This window comes from Calliphora vicina, chromosome 2 (genome assembly GCF_958450345.1).
Source record: "Calliphora vicina chromosome 2, idCalVici1.1, whole genome shotgun sequence".
NCBI lineage: Eukaryota > Metazoa > Arthropoda > Insecta > Diptera > Calliphoridae > Calliphora > Calliphora vicina.
In genome coordinates this window covers 12,760,491-12,777,129 of record NC_088781.1, presented here as the reverse complement: position 1 = coordinate 12,777,129, position 16,639 = coordinate 12,760,491, and the positions used below count along the sequence as shown (strand labels likewise).

Sequence of the window (16,639 nt, the reverse complement as noted above, 5' to 3'; positions counted from 1 at the left end):
TTCTTCGATATTCGAAATGTGAGCCGATCACCCTAATAAATACCGACATTTACATCAATGAATGTTTACAAAAGAGTGTGCTTCCATTCGTAAGACTTCTTAATATGTCCATTTATTTTTGGCCTGAAATTGGGCTCTTGTTAAAAGGTCCAAAAGTGTGGTAGATTTTAAACGGAGATGGACTACCTGTTCGAACAAAGTGATAGAAAGCACTATAAAAACTTTATCCGGAAACCGGAAAAGGTTCATAAATTCATCACTATTAATTAAAATAATATTTATAAAAATAATATTTTTTGTAAGTTGTAATAATAATTTCAATCAAATAAAAAAAATATAACTGTAAGTTTAGTGGTTTCTTTTTTATTAACATTTATGTATGTTAAGATTTTTTCGATCTCAGTCCTTACAGTGTTCAAGCAACTTCAATTCGTATGGTACCCAATTTCCCTTCTTTTGGATGAATACTGCTGCTGGGAAAAGTTTTGAAATTGCAGATTGAATAGCTCCCAATGATTTAGCAAGCTGTTGTTGAGTTTGACAACAATCTTCACGGTCTTCAAACTTTTTTGGCTGGCCTGGGCGATTATCGTCTTGAATAGCACAAACCATCCTCGTTAAAACCGATGGAACACAATCACCATAAGCTTTGGTGAGCAATCGGTGTGCTTCAGCGGCACTTTTTTCGAATTAAAGAAGTAAAGCCAAATTTCCCGCATATGACGCTTTGTTGGTACAAAATTTGATATTTTAGAAGCAAAAAAAATTGTTGTTGTTTACACTATAATGTTCAATAACTAAGTCAGAATAAATGACAGATATGTACCGTTCAAATGACATATAAGATATTGTAAACAAAAACCGCCTTGAAAAGATACACCATCTATTGTAAATCCCGAATTTTTATATCATACATCCAATACATTGAAAATTCTTTAAAATTCGTAAACGTTATTCAAAATCTTTATGTTCTAAATTGGAAAACGTAAGAAATTGGCTACATGATTTCCAGATTATTTTGACACCTTTCGAAAGTCCAATTCTGCCAACTACTCCTCTATCATTATTATATTTTTGCTTAAGATCGAAATATGAGTATCAAGTAAATTTACTTTCCTGAAAAAAAAACTAAAGTTTTTATAAAAATAATTTGTAATTTTGCTACTACTGCTACGCAGTCATACCAATCAGCAGCAGCTACAGTTAAATGGATGGATGGGTGGAAGTGAATTATTTTTACACATATTACATTAAATGTAAAGTATGAAAGTGCGTTTGTAGATTTTTAAGTTTTCAAACTACAAGAATTTATTAAATATGATGATGTCGTGCGTGGTCGAATGTGTGTAGTAGTAGCTTGATTGGCTCAATTGGTACAAGTTGAACTCTGACTGTTGCGGAATGCAGGGTTTGCATTACTTCATCATATATATATAAACACTTATATGTATATCTAAGCTTGCAACACACAATGGTTTTTTTATTGTATATTTTCAAAGTTTTTACTTAAGACGTTTTCGTTCTACTAAAGATGCTTAAAAGGAAGTTGCCAATATTGTTTTTCTCTAGCTTATTTTTTTCAATTTAAACCATACTTAATGCTATTCGATACTTAAACAAGCGGGAAAAAAGTGGCATCTGAAATAGAGTTTTCAGAATTTTTAGCAACTAAGTATATCACATCGGTCACACAAGTTTTCTGTTTGCCTAACTGCCTGCCTGCCTGCCAGCCTGTTGTTGTCGTTCACATTTTCCGGATACTTGTGGTTTTGTTGTAAAGCGGATTTGTGAGTTAGCATCAACTTATGACTTTGTCTAGCTATGTAGCTACCAAGCTAGCATGTTCTCATCATTTAAAACTAAACGTTTTTCCTATACAGCTTTTAAATATTGTATAAAACAAATGTATGTATGTAAGTAAGTTTAGCTGCTTTTTAACTGTGCCATCTAACATTTTTATTGCATTTATTTACTTGCTGGTGTATTCCTTGAATCTTCTTTTATGAAGTTGGTAAGTAATTTAATTTTTCTATTTACTACTTTCTTCGTTGTTGTTATTGTTGTTGCTGCTGCTGTAATGACCCAATCACAAAAGGAAACTGGAACGGATTTTTATATTTCAAGAAACATACACTTATGGGGAACAGATTTACAAAAAGAAATTAGAAAAATCTTTATAAAATTCTAGTGCAAAGCCTTTCTAAAATGTCTATTTATGTGTGTGTAGATGATAAAAGTGTCACAAAATTTATTTAATTCAATTAATTAAATCATTTTGCTGCAATTCTTACGTAAATTATGTAGGCTCCCGATTTAAGTTTTTTGGGGTTTTCATGTGAAAAGCTCAATGTTTGTTTCAAAATATTATAGATTACAGATCTCCTAAAATATCTTTTCAGCTCGAGTATCGTTATCTCTAAAATATCGTTAACGGAATAACTGCAATTATCATTACCGAAATAAAATACATACTGTTAACGATAGAATACCGTTACCGAAACAATCCTAATTACCGTTACTACCTTGAAATTTACAAAGTTATAGACGATTTCAGTTTTTTTTTTCATATGAAAATCAATTTTTGGTCATAAATATGAGTGATCACCGATTGAACTTGTTTTATCATTTTGTCGATTTAATATATTTGGAGATATAAACTTTACGTCAAAAGTATTAGTGATCATTGATATCTCGATTTAATAAATAAAAACTATCAGTGATAGGTGAATACCCCTTTTATATTTGAGGCACAAAATATTAGAGATCGCAGAAAGAACTATTTACTCTATCTGTCGCTACTTACCAATCTATTGTCAATTTAAGATATTTAGAGTTTTTATTAGAAAATATCAACTTATGATCAGAAGTATGAGTGATGATGATTTAGCTTGTTTTCTTGATTTGAGGTATATTTACAAAGTTATCAACGTTTTAAGATTTTTTCTGTTTTCTAAAGAAAAATGCGAGTTATTGAGACATTTTTTGCCTTTTCCAAAAGTAAAAGTGTTCTGGACTGAATTTTCTTTCACCATTTGTCACGAAATATCAGTGTTAACAAGTAAGAGAGCTATATTCTTTAATATTTTTAGGTAAACAAAATTTAATTTTTTTTTAATTCTTTATCAAACATTTTTAAATTCTTTTTTTAATTTATTTGCGAAAAAAATTTAATAACAACAATATTTCGGTTTAAAAAATATTTTTCCCGATTTTGACCCTTTGTAGGTCCGACTTACTCTGGCCTTATATACGCCGTTGCTAATTTCATTGAAATATCTATTATTGGATGTCCATATTGCCTATACTAATGACCAGATATAGATCAAAAATCGAAGCTGTCCTGGTTTTTTTTCCTTATACATATCTCAGCAATTTTTGGGCCGATAGCAACCGAGTCGGGAGAATTCCCGATATATTGATGTACGAAACATGTATGTGATTTATTTAGGGTATATGGAAAGTTGATTTCAACCTACAGACGGTCAGATGGATATGGCTATATCGATCTATAACGATCCAGAATATATATACTGTGTGGGGTCGCAAATGAAAAATTGCAAACGAAATGACAAACTTATATAAACCCTTGCCACTCATGATGAAGGGTATAAAATTAAATTAACACATAACCAAACACCAAAACATAATAAACATCCTACCGGAAGGCAATATTATCACTGAAGGACATAATACTGTGACGTAACACTAACTGCACTGGAATTGAAAGAAAGGGAAGGAACGAACGAACTGACCAAGAAGCTGAACTATATAGGTAAATACTTTCGTCTAACAGATCAGAATACTGAGATAATGGGGAGTTTTAAATTGTTGAAGATGATCAATAACAAAACTCCAACTCTTATTTTTACAGATAGTCAAGCGGTTATCAAAACTCTATGAAATGACAGTGCTTCACAGTGTTCTTACTCAAATTGCGACTATTTTGAGATATGGGTAGCGGAAAAACTGTCCAAGATGGGATCATGGATGGATGTCAGATACTGTCATAACTCTACAGTCGATCGAAATTATATGGGAAAAAAGATTTATTCGATAACTGAAGAGCAGCCAGATTTAGCGTTCCCACTACAATTTGGATCTTCGCTCCGGAACGAACTGAGTAGCACTCGAACTAAAGATTTTCTACTTAGTGATAGCTGTATCAACCGAATTTTTTCCCCTGGAAAAACTATCGGCGGCAGCACTGTTGTTATTTACAACAACATTCTTTGAGGAAACCCGAACCAAGAGAATACAAAGAAGATTCTGAAACTAAATAGACCAACACTCAGAAGACTAGTTACTGTGTTAACAGGACATACAGAGCTGAAGTCTCATTTGACTCGTGTGGGTATATACTGCATGTTAAGAGCAAGACGAAAAGCTGGAATATTACCTGTGCCAATGTCCTGAATTTAGTCGAATTTCTTATGGATATTATGTCAAACTTGGAATATGTTAGGAATTAAAATTGTAAACCACTCAGAAACTATATTGAAGGCACTAAGTTTTAAACCTAGCCGACTTGTGTTTTTATAGACGGGCAACATGCCGAAATGACATAAGTGTATTACCGAAACGTATATGGTCCAATTAACTGCCCTCTACTCAACCTAACCTAAACTAATAAAAACAAGTAACAGTGCCATATTAAATAGTGAGTAAAGAAAAAAAAATACAGTCAAAACTCAATTGTTATTTCGGTCAAAAATAATTCAAAGCCCATTAATCAGTATAAGGAAGACTTGAACATTGAAAGAAAATCTGGATCAGGAAGAAAAAAAGTCTAACAGATTTTTTTAAGGCAAAATAAGTCGTACAAATCTTTCGAAGAGCACTGAACACTTCTATCAGAAAAGCCGTCCGTAAAGTTTTTTGGGCGCAGAGCCAAAGCTAATGTGTTGAAGACGTATAAAGTTTACAAAGTTCCAGATCACAATGCGTTCAAGAACTTTGAAGAAAAAGAACGAGCGAAAAAAAACACCGGTTGTGTGATTGATGATGAAACTTATGTACTGGCAGACTTTTCACAACTTCCGGGTTAAGGAATAATACCGGACAAAAACACAAACAAAATTCCCCAAGAAGTTTCTTGTGTGGCAAGCCATTTGTAGTTGTGGCAAAAGAAGCCAATCATTTGTGACATCAGGCACGATAGACACATAAATATATATTACGGAGTGTTTACAAAAGCGGTTTTTACCTTTCTGAAAACAGCACAGAGTGCATTCACATTTCTGACTCGATTTGGAAAAAACTATGGAAAAAAGGCCTTTGAGTGGTATTCAAACAATAATGATTTGTACTACCCAACTGTACAGAACATCAGCCTGTGGAAAGGTATTGGGCTCTTGAAAAAAAGAATTAAATAACACAGGAAAGGTATCCTAGGACATGTCCGATTTTAAGCGTAAGTGGTGCACCTCGTCCAAAAAGTTGACGGAAGCAAACATAAAATCTTTAATAGGAGGATTTCCAGAAAAGGTGGATTAATTTATAAATACCGAGTAATACGACAATATAAAATTATGTTTTTGGTTACAAATTAAATCGTTTTATTACCGAAATGTACGATTTACTTGAAATCTCTGAAATTAGGGTTTCCTATATGTTGTGTTTCTGGGGAAACAATTCACTAAAAGTGTACATTAGGTGATTCCGAAAAATTTCTCACTACCTTTAAAATAATGTACCTACCTACTTAAAGTTTGGAAATGCAAAAAAGTCTGAAAAATTCCCGGCATTATTATCCCCACACTAAACGGGAACGAATCCCTATATAGAGTAGTACAATGTGTAAAATGTTCGTCGGACGAATGAGTAAAAGCATTCGTCACTGTTTCAATTGAAAAAAACTACGAGTGCTAACACTTTTTCCACACTTCTCTGAATTCCCACTGAATGCTTGCCTGTTTTCTTTCAGTTCAAAACGATTTCTGTCTAGTGATTTTCTTACGACTGCGGTCGGTTGTCGCTAGTATATGTTTGTTGCTTGCTAGCTGGTCTTTCTCTTCTCATACGAAAACAACAACAACAATACGCACATACACATTCATGCACGCCGTTGCCGCACTCAACCAGAATTATCGGCTTCACTTTGTTGTGTTTTCGACATTTGTTGCCAGTCGATAGTAAGCCGCCGATGACGTCGGTTTGGTGAGAGAGAATAAAGAAATAATAATAAAAATAATAAATAGAAATTATTATTATTAAAAAATAAAGAAAAAAGTTGATTTTGTATATTATTTTTGAGTTTTAAAAATATATTCTAATAGTGGCTAACAGTGAACAACAAATAAACATTTTTATTTAAAGACGGATGCAAGAAAATAATAAACAAATTCTTGGTGTCTTAGAAAGAAAAATTAAAAGAAATTTCCGTGTCAAAATAATTAAATATACTACATATTAAGTTTTTTAATGAAACACATGATTAAAATAAAAGTGATATAAATTTTTATTGAATGACAAACACTGGACAACAACAAACAGCAATAACTTTATGTTGATTTGCATTTCTATTGCATCTACTTACTATCTGTGGTCTTCCCTCTAAAAATAAACTACTAAATATCGTAGATTTATAGTATAACAGTTAAAAATTGGATGAAAATAAAGAGCAGCAAGCAACAACAACAATACATATTATGAATTTGTTGTTTTTGGTATGATAAACATCAATTAACACGAATCAACAACATTTGACAGATAACGTTAAAGTTTAAATAAATAAAAAAGCATAAACACACATTCTCGTTTAAAGTGTCAGTGCTGAGAGTTTTGTTTTTTTATATTTATTTATAAGTTAAGCAACAAAATAATAAATACAAACTACATAAACGAAAAAAAGAAGAAAATACCTACTTATTTTATTTTCTATGGAATGATAAACGGAAATACCAAAGTAACAACAGCAATAATCAGGCAGCCACAACAAATCTACAAAATAAACACGAATCCAAGCAAGCAAACAAACTAAATAAAGTAAAATTAAATAAAATAAAAATATAAAGGCATCAAGAGAAGAGTAAAAAGAAACAAAAACAAAAAAATACACTTCAAAACAAATACAAAGGGCAAATTGCATTGCACAGAGAGCAAGAAAGCGTACAAGATAATAAAGCGAATGAATAAACCTCTACTAAGAAGACTTAATAGAAAAGAAACAAAGAAAAATATATGAAAAAAAGTTAAAAAAAAATACTAAAAACAAAAACAGACGGAAGTAATAATATTTACACAACAGAGAAGTAATAAACAATCACACAAACGTACATACACACGAGAACAACACAACACACAACTCTCAGTGCATTTAATGAAAAAGAACACACTATAAAAGAGTCAAACCAAAAACAGCAACAACAACAAAAAGGAAACCTAAAGTGTAAGCAAGCAAAACACTAAAAATAATAAAATAACAACAATAAAAAACTAAGGCATTTAAAGAAGAAGAAGCAGCAGCAAGAAATAAACTCTTTTTTTACACTCTCATGCTCAATGCACTTCAAATTCAAAAATTCATAACAAAGTACTAAAGAGGAAACAAGAATGCTGAGTGGACATTAAACAAAATCAGCTAAATAGTAATAATAAATGAAAACAGTTTAATACAAATTTATAAAGCTGCAAAAGTATTTCTATTATATTTTACTCGCGAGCTGTAAAATTTCAAACCGGAACTTTTTCTCGTTTCTAAAACACATTTCGCACAGCCCCCGCCACCTTTAGTTGTTAAGACGAAAGTTAACTTAGAAAGGCTGGCCTGGATCACCTGGAAGTGATTTTATATTACAGCATTTGTTGCATTTGAATTATCGCATCGTTTGTTAGTTCTGTTCCTTCCATTTCCGTATTGTTTGGCTGTATCACTTGCAAACCTGTGACAGTTCTTGCTGAATGATCGCATACTAAAGCGTGTTTAATTTTGAAAAAGGCAGTAAACATTATCGGTAAGTAAATATTTGACGCAGCTAAAATTATGTGCATACAATTATTATTATTTTCAAATGTTTATAATAGTATTTTAATCATAAGTATACACTGTATATTATAGTACATATAATAATATAAGAGTAAATAAGATTAAATTTATTATTGCTTGAAGCAAAGTAGCAGTTAGATATTTTCACAAATTCTCTATTGAGGAGTTGAGCTTAACCAGGTCTACGTATGAACAATTTATTACGTACTTAATTGCTTTCGAATTTCAAATTTAAATTAGCATTGCATAGGTTAGTTTGTCTTATATTGGTTTAGATCACACATCTGTCAGAATCCAGTTTCTAACATATTAGTTGAACCTATTTTAACAGTCAAATAATGCATGTAGATCATTACACTTTTGCATGAGTTTGATGTACCTACTAGGCAATCTTTTTATCCTGTAGATAGAAACTCGAGGACATGTTTTTGAAATGCTTTTTCCAGCTCGGATTCGATTGAATTTTAAAGAAATTATTGGGAGCCAAGTCCGTATTAGTGAAAAATTGCTGCTTGGATGTACGATTCATATTTAACATTTTGCTGTTATTTTATTATCATTTATCATGTTATTTATAAGCTTTACTTTAACAAACTCGTATTGGACATCAAAAATAGCATGATCGTTTTTATCTGCATGTAGATCATTACATTTTTAAGTTTGAACTAATGTACTAGGCACCACTCGGCAAACCTCCGAATGACTGAAATCCAACACAAACGTTTGAACACACCAGCTATCTTTTCAAGCGTTTATCGTGTAGAAAGAAACTCGAGAACGTGCTTTTGAAATGCTCGGATAATAAAGAAATTATTGGGATCCAAATCCGTATTAGTGAAAAACTGCTGTTAAGTTTTTGATCAATTACATGGATCTACGATTCAAATATAACATATTATTATTTATCATACTTTAACAAACAAATATTGAACATCAAAAATAGCATGATCATTTCATCTACATGTAGATCAATACACTTGTGCATGAGTTTGAAGCAATGTACTAGGCACCATTAATCCTCTGAACGACCGAACTCCAAGATAAGAGTTTAAACATATCACCTATATTTTCAAGCGTCTACAATGTAGGAAGCAACTCGAAAACATGCGTTTTTTTTAAGCGCCGAAAACAATTTAGTTTAAAATAAGTTATTAGGTGCCAAATCCGTATTAAAGTAAAATAGCTGCTTAGTTTTAAGCTCATTTGCATGAATCTATGATTCATGAACCTCTCTCGATCTTATAAATAGGTTTTTTTTCAAAACAAAAGATGAAGTATTGTCAAAATACGCATCATCCAAAACAAAAGTTATTTTGGCGCACTAATTTTCAAATAGAATTAATGATCCATCCATCTCTTAATATCAGTTCCATCTATGTTTTCTTGCACAATAACCGATAGTTGTCTTTGATGGGGAAAATTTGTAAGTTGGACACAATAACCGATTTTATACGAACTGTTCGTATAAATAATATTTTTCAAGAACCTTGTTCCCTACGGTATTGGTTCATATATTCTGAAGATGCCCCCGGAAATACTGCAATTGTGGATAATGAACACTGCATAAACTTTGGAAAATGAAATTCTCTGTTTCTCGTTTTTTATAAGATGCCCCTGCCCATTTGATCACAAGATTTCTCAGATGTTATTGCTCTAGATATTGGTTGCCTTAAAATACATCAAAGAAGAAACATAGGTATTGAGAAAATGCTTTTAAATGAGTTCAAAAATTCTGGCGTAGGACACTTGCCTCAACAGTTGGCAAATCCGGACATCACGGGGCTATTCCAATGTAGACAATACGAAAGGAAGCTTAACTAATTAAAATTATCATAAGAATCTCAGAGATAAACTCTCTTATACTTCCATATAATTCGATAATGATTATTGATCTCGAAAAGTTTTATTGTTGTTATTGTAACAGGTCTGCTGTCGTCGAAAGTTCTTCCCTCGGGAAAAAAACTTCCGGTTGGTAAAGTTGTCTCTAAGTTAAAAATCTTTGAACGAGTAACACTCGGATCGTTCCGGAGCGAAGATGCAATTGGGGTGGGAATGTAATAGTTTTTTAAAAAGGAATGGAAGGAAAGTTTTTTGAGACGATCGACTGCAATACCATATCTGATGTGTTTAAAGAGCAACTGGCAAAGTTGTAGGAATAACGATATGTTTGGCTATGCAATACCTGTGAAATTTATGTTTTTCAATTACCTTTGCTAGCAGATTAAAGGTAACCAAAAGGTAGTCTTTGGTGGCTAATGAATTCGCCAAAATTGTTAATTTGCTATTCGCATAGTTTTAAAACTTAAAGATAACGATTTGAATGCTTAAGTAATTTTGTTATAATTTTTGAAGTTGCAATTAAAACTTATTGTTTAATAAAATAACATTTACCCCTTTTAACATAATGTATGGTTATATGTTAAGTTATATTTATACTGTTAAATAGTTATATATAGGTTAAAACAGGGTGATAATGGGTTTTAGTATTTCGATTTGAAATAACTTAAAATTTCCCAAAACCCTCCAACTCTGAAAATAACCGGAATTTTAATCAAACGTTTGGTTTATCTAAAATCATTTAATCAAGGAAATGCTTTCAAGTACTAACAACTATAAACATCATTTTGCAGTTATGACGTTTTACACGCAACTGAGTATAAATCTACGAATAACGAATGTATGTATATCTTCTCGTTCTACAAAAACACTAATATAATAACAAAAAAAATAAAAAAAAAAATCTTATCTAAACAACAACCATTACAAATTGTGTTGTATTTATTAGCTTACGAGCAAAACTAATGACAGTTCCTGCTTCTGGTATGGAGACGTTTAGTTCACTTTCTAGTTGACCAAGTGCCTGTCTGTTGGTTGGTTGGCTGACTGGCTGCTTGATTTGTTATATTTTTATTGTGCGGATACGAAAATATTATTATATTAAGCTTTATTCGTACATACATAGATAAAGTCGCACCTGACGTTGTTGTTTTTGTTTATTATTTCTACAAATACCTTTTAGTTGTCTATCTGACATTCTCTAACATTAAAAGAACAAGATCCCTCAACCTCCCCTGCATGCCCCCACATTCGCTCTCTTAGCATACTAGAGTAATTAATGTTCTTATGAGTAAAATTGTTATAGAGTGTAGTTAGCTAAACAATTAGCAGCAAACTGAGAAGGAAATAAAATAATACAATACTACACTTGGAAAAACAATTGCTTACATATCTAAATTTATTAAGTTTTAAAGTAAAAGAATTTACCTCATATTTTTATGAAATTATTAGCTCATGCAACTCATCAAATTAACAAAAGATATATTAATTTCGACTTTATTAAAAGAATCTTATATTTTCCAACGAAATTCTTTCAACCATAGACCTAACTCAGTTGTCAAAAACCTAAATGGTGAGAATGGATTAGTAAATTTATTATTCATGTTTCCTTCTCTTCTATGTGTATTTCTTTATGCTTTTGGAAGATAGATAAATACACATAGATCGGAAACTCTACTATCAAAGACCTAACTCAGTTGTCAAAAACTTAAGTGCTGAGAATATATGTAATAGTAAAAAAAAACTATGTGAAAACAAAAACAATACTCGTAGTATGTGTGATTATTTTGAGTAATTTTTTTGTTTGAGTTTTTTTCTAGTTGCCGCTCTATGTGTATTTCTCTATGATTTAGAATTATGACATAAAAAATATATGAAACTATAACAAAACTGTGATTTATATTCGTTTGTTGACAAATCGTTTGCTGATACAATTTTGTTAGAAAAATTTAAATTCGAATTTTTCGACTAAATTGTATCTTATTTATTTTACTTCAAAAATTTTTTTTTGTCAGTGTGTCTGGTTTGAATATTATTTTGCTCTCCATACTCTCTGCTTTAGTTGTGTGTAGGTTAATCAACTACTCAAAAGAAAAAAAGAGCCATCCATATGGCAAGTTTACGTTAAGCGATCGTTATAATTATCGAATCGTTGTGTTGCTGCTGCTACTGCTGCTAAAGATTCTAAAAGATATTCTAGATATGTATTCTACATACAAACATATGAATTTTTTATAGTTAGGCACTCTCGTAATGATGATGGAGACGATCGTGATGATGATGAAGAGGAGAATAGGAATGGTGAGGATAGTAGTAGAAGTCATGACTATATCTACGTATGAATATATTTTATGTTGTTGTTGTGTTATCGGGGAGGTGGACGGGTGGGTCTGTCTGTCTACTGTATTCCTCAAAATATATTTATTTATGTATGTATGTGCAGTTGTATATACCCCCAGCTATATAGTACGATGAGCACAAATGTACATTTCGAAAAAAAAATAAAAAAAAAATTACCACAAAAAGAGCACAAAAGTTAAGTAAATACAGAAAAATAATATATATAAACGCGAATTTCACTTCCGCATTGCTCCACAAAAAATATACATATAAAAAAAAAAAATAAAGACAAACGACTAACAACAACAACAGCTGAGAAATATTTATCGATACAAAACTTGTAAACGACTACAAGAAGAAAAAAAATAAAAAATAAAATACTATACTCATACACTGGCAGGCAAGCTGGCATACAAAAATTGCTCACAATCAGTTAAGAATTACGGAATAGTAGGAAATGTACTTTTAACATACATATGTATGTAAATATGTATGTGCATATTTACATACATATCTGTGTATATATTTATATGTATGTATATGTATTTACAATATAAACAAATAATAAATTATTAAATACTTACACTACATTCATCGATGATACAAAGATAATGTTATTGTTGTCATTGTTTGTAATGTATTCGGGGGGATAATGAGAAATATAGAATATCAATTTCCGCCATTATTAAGAATAGGCTGGCATATCAACAGATGTTGAATTATATATATTCCTGATCAAGTCTACAAATTGTTTTTTTTTTTTTTGAGAAAGCTCTCTTTTGTAATCATTGTAAACTGCATTATCGCTCAATATAATAAAAATTTCCGCCCTTATTAAGAATAGGCTGGCTTAACAACAGATGTTCAATTATATATTTCTGATCGGGCAACAAATTCTATTTTAAAAAAGCTCTATTTGTAATCAATGTAAACTGACAAAACAGTACAAAGGATCAGTCATATCGTGCAAGGCACTCGCGTTTTATGCCATCCACATCTTCGTACTAGATTAAAGATAAACTTCAACCAGTTTCTTTAATCTGGTACGGAAGTGACGATGGCGTAAGAAGACGACGACTTACAACAAAATCTTTAAGAATAAAAAAGCTCACAATTCTGAATACTTCTCTGTCGAAACTGTTGGCTAGGTTAACAGGAGCCGCATGGTAGAGACAGTAAAGAGAGCAGCTCACTTGGGTCCATACTGTAGGTCCCTTTGTGAAAATTGAAATAAAAGATGGCCAGACAGAGATGAAATAGAAGGGGAAAGTCAGATAGAGTAAAGGAATAGTTGAAATAAAGAGGTCAGAAGAGAAGAAGTATGTGTACACCAGTCATTTAACGGAGACTAGGTCACTCCGTGGATATTACCGTGTCTGGCTTGAGTGGCAATTTGCTTTTTCCTAATAAAGGCATTAAAGCATTCTAACTTCATATACGATAGCTCAGAAAGACTATTGAAGGAACGATGTCCCAGATGCTGATGCTTATATATCCTAATGCCGGGAAAGAAGATGTAAAATGGTCATCCTCTTCATTTTGTCAGCATCTACAGAAGTCGTTATGGGGACAAATTTCCTTGCATGGTTGCCAAATATGTAAGCGTGTCAGGCCTCGGTTTAGTCGGGGCCATATCACTATGGTAATCGTACAGATGGGTTCACATCACCATCTTGTCTGAGCGAGCTCATAGTAAAAGTTACAAATTTGCTGCTTGCAAATTAATGAACTAGAATTTGTCGAGAACTTTATGATCTCTAGCGAAACATTTCCTTCTCTCTTGACCAATCTGCCTTACTATTCTCAAAACAAAAATGGTTAAGAAAAAAGAAGTCACAATTGTGAATATTTTCTTGAAACTGTTTTGAACTAGATATTGTCAAGAAATTTATGATCGTTCGCGAAGCATTCTCGATAATTTCTCAAAGGAAACATTTTTTAAAAAAAAAGTCTTGGCTGTAGATATCATTATCGATATTTTGTTATGGAATCTGAACAAAAGATTAGCTCCTGAAGTATGTTGGCAGTAGGAGAACGACTATCGAAATCGAGTTTTTTTGTGAGAAATATTTGCGAAATATCGCTCGCGAACTATTCTTGATAATTTCAGTTCAAAAAAGTATTGTAATATTCTCTCTGTAGATCGAAATATCGATCATTTGAGACAGATCTCGAATGGATCAGTAAGCTCCTTTAAACCAAGAGAGTACTTTGCCGATAAATTGTCCTACCATGCCATAAATGTAAGTCCAACCAAACGATGATTGGCCCGATATGCATACATCGCAAAATCCTGAGAAGAATGTATCGATGAAACCTTAATCTGGGAATCTGTATGTTGGTTTTTGAATTACGGAACCAAATATGGGAATATTTTTAGGGCTCATTGACTCAGATGAGACTCAGATGACTTCTAAAAATTAGCATCCCGTTAAACATACAGATTTGAGTATAATGAAGCAATTCGATGAATGAAGAACCTTCTTTAGTACTTACAGCACCCAATCCGAATTATTTATAGTCATCCTGAAATGCTGCAATTCTAACCGTTATATATTTAAATTCAAAACACAAACAGTAACGCTAATTTGAAACAGATTTTCTGCATTACCCTCGTAATAAAGCAAGTTAGTTAGTAAGTAAGTAAGTAAGAAATACGTAATGTAATTGCATTATATGTATGTACTCTCATCATATAAGTACTCTCTACTATATCACGCTCAATTCTCTTGATTTGAGTGTATAAGTAGTAGGTTTGCTGTATGTCCAATATCTTTTGCATGTAGTACGTTTCTGTTTCTGTTGTTGTTGTTGTTTTTATTTAGTTTTTCTGTCTTTATATTCCCATATTTCTTTATTTTCTTTATAATTAATCTAACCACTGACTTGAGCTAATCACTGGCACCGTATGCGGAAGCAAAACTAGTTTTCACTTGACTTGTTATGGATGTGCTCCACTTACAACTTAAATGCAATTGTTGCTGGCTGTTAATGTTGTTGTTTTAAAATTGACATAAACTGCAATATATATAAATGATTGGGGCATTTTTGTTCTATATACCAGAGCTGCCAGGTTTGATGTCTTCTTATGTCTTATGGGAAATTTCCGAAAAGTTTCTATGAATTACTATAGATATCTATGTGGTGTTTAACAATTTGTTGACATTTGACCATATGTTTGAAAAAGTGAGGGAGAGAGTCATCAAGATTTTGGTCATATGGTCTTAGCTGAAAATGTTGGTAGTGAGAGTAACTGATCGGGCAAACTAGACTTTAAAAACATACTTTAAATACTTATTCGATTTAAGGACCAATTTAGGAAAATTCACTGATTAAAAGAATTAATTCAATATTTTAAATCAAGTTCAATTTTATCTCTTAGCCATTTCATTGAAAAATTCATTACGAATTCATTAATAACTATTTCTTTATATAATTCATTCCTTAATGTTTCTTCAATTCAAATCTATTAATTTTGCAAATAATTAAAACATAAAAACAAATTGAATGAAGAATACATTGTTTATACTTTAAACTTATTGAATTCATTCCTTTGAGTTAAATTTTCCTTAAATTCAAATCTATTCATTTTGTAAATGATTAAAAGATAAACAAAAAAATTAATGAAGAATTTGGATTAGATTTGAATTAATAAAATTTGAGCCAATCAAATGTTGAATGGATTTTATTATGAACTAATTCCATTATGAATTAAATCCATTGTGAATTACAGCTATTCAAAGTTTAAAAAAAATCAATTTTAAATCAAATTAAATTATATCTCATAATCATTCCATTAAAGAATTCATTACGAATTAATTCTTAAGCTTTATTCCTTAGTATTTCAAACGTATTGAATTAATTGTTTTTATTCTTTATAGATCTAAATCTCAAAGGAATGAATTCGAGCTTTCTTTAATTCAAATCCATTAGTCTTAAATCAAATCAATTTTCCTGAAAAAAGTCTAAATCAACTTTTTGATCGGAAAAAGTTGAGCAATCGAAGTCGAAAAGTCAACTACTAAAAAAAGTCGACAAATTTATTTTTGAAAAATTTAAAAAAATTGTTTTTCTCATCTAATCTAGCAATAATATTTTTGCATGAAAAATGATTAAAAGTCTAAAAAAAGTAAACTTTTTAGAAATAGCAAAAGTCATAAGTCGACTATTAAAAAATTTACAAAAAGGCGAAAGTTAACAAAAGTCGACTTTTTATAAATAGATTTTTTGTTTCAACTATAGAACCCTACTAGATTTTATTTTACCAAAGCTCGTATAACCCTATGTCTAGGTTAGGATCCATGGGCAGCCACTCGTCAAGCAGCTCACTTAGGTATTTATAATAACTGCATTGCCTCTGAGGTGAACCAACCAGATTTTCTGATGAAGGAGTGGATTCGTCTCAGATTCATCCTTGATACGTTCGCTCAAGTTTGTCAGAGCCGGCATTGGCAGAATAGGTGGGACACAGTCTCCTCC

General features: G+C 31.5%; 1 protein-coding gene across 1 annotated transcript in view; it reads left to right on the top strand.

Annotated features, from left to right (window-relative positions):
* The first annotated feature begins 5,823 nt into the window (after window positions 1–5,823).
* The window catches only part of aop (anterior open), a 39,604-nt gene continuing 28,788 nt past the window's right edge, over window positions 5,824–16,639 (top strand). The window contains exon 1 of the mRNA XM_065499305.1: window positions 5,824–7,952. The gene's annotated coding sequence lies outside the window, so the exon portion shown is untranslated. The remainder of the gene's footprint in view (window positions 7,953–16,639) is intronic.